The 1,430-nt window shown below is 39.4% G+C and overlaps 1 pseudogene; it reads right to left on the reverse strand.

Moving 5' to 3' along the window:
* Positions 1-5: 5 nt before the first annotated feature.
* LOC120860098 lies at positions 6-959 on the reverse strand (annotated as a pseudogene).
* Between the last annotated feature and the right edge of the window lie 471 nt (positions 960-1,430).

The following is a 1,430-nucleotide window of genomic DNA, read 5'->3' on the forward strand; positions in this document are numbered from 1 at the left end:
TGATTCATAAACTTGACATTTCTTAGAACTTTCCAGCAGCTGAGGCATTTAAAGGCTGTGTGAGTCTTCGGTTCTGGCTGCCCAACCCCTATATGCTCTCCATAGTAGAAGTCACGAAGTAACACAATCAGATTTCCTTCTGTGAGATCAACAATCTTGTTTGGACTTGCTAAACTTGGAAAATCAGGTTTTGTCCGTCCATTTTGCACTAAAGGTCTTACAGGCTTGCAATGAACATTGTCCTTTGCCAAAGGTGTTGGACAAGGTTCTCCATGCTGAACATGGCTTAGTGAGGTATGGACATGGTCTGGTGTGCTTTGCTGAGTAGTCACTGGATGAACAATACCTGAAGGGGAAAACCTAAAGAATGTTCCCCTATCATGCCATCACTGAGTTTAGGCCTTTTGGGATTTGTGCTCTTTGTTTCCGAAGTGAAAACTCGCTTTGATACATGAGGACTTTTATTCATATCTTCTGCAGAAACTGCTGTTGCTACTGGATGCTGCAATGAACTTGTGAAGGTAATCAAAGAAGAACATAACTCCTCTGAGAAGCTATTAGGTACTATTTGTGATGAAATATTTTTATCATCAGCTTGAGACAAAGGCTCAATAATAATAGGACTACCTGTTGATCTTGATTCAGAGTCAGAAACTGTCAAGACAGTCTTTGCTTCTGATGTAGGAGTCACATGACTAACAGGCTGTAATTTGTGAGCGTTACCTTTCCTGAAGTGACCATACCTTTTTCTCCTGGGGTGACTCTGTTCAGTATGTTTGAAACGACTGGTTTTGAAGCTGAGGTCATCCCAACAAAGATCATATCAGCATCTTCATTTACATGTTCCACTCCAACCAAGATCAGTTCATCATCATCATCATCTACTTGTTCGGTTTCTCCCTCGCTTTCGGTAGTTCTGGCTCTTGTTCTTCTTCACATAACATACATAGTGATTCCATATCGTTAATACACTTTTTCATTCTTACAGGGTGCGGCCACAAGTCCCAGCGCTTCCTTTATACAAACTGCCACCTAAGTATAAACATACTACATATTAGTTAAGTACAGAAAAATGTGCAATTTGATTATCTCCAAAACTCTAGGGTTAGTTATAAACACCCTTATCTTACAGACAAAGACACTGAGTGTCAAAGAGACTGAATGACAGCTGAAAAACCTATGACTACAAGTCTACATCACGCTAGAATCATAGCTTTGTCCCATGTTCACTTTAATCTCTATTTAAAAAAAGAAAGGGAAAAAAAAAAAAACACCACCACTACTGATCATTAGGTGAAATCACATATAAAGCACGAGTAGTTTTACAAAAGCACTATGGTACAGTGTTGAGAAACATGGACTTTGGAGTCAAAGAAGATTAAGTTGGAATTCTAAGTTAACCACACACCAGTTGCATCTTCTTGGGCAAA

This window comes from Oryx dammah, unplaced genomic scaffold, assembly GCF_014754425.2.
Source record: "Oryx dammah isolate SB20612 unplaced genomic scaffold, SCBI_Odam_1.1 HiC_scaffold_8243, whole genome shotgun sequence".
Classification (NCBI taxonomy): domain Eukaryota; kingdom Metazoa; phylum Chordata; class Mammalia; order Artiodactyla; family Bovidae; genus Oryx; species Oryx dammah.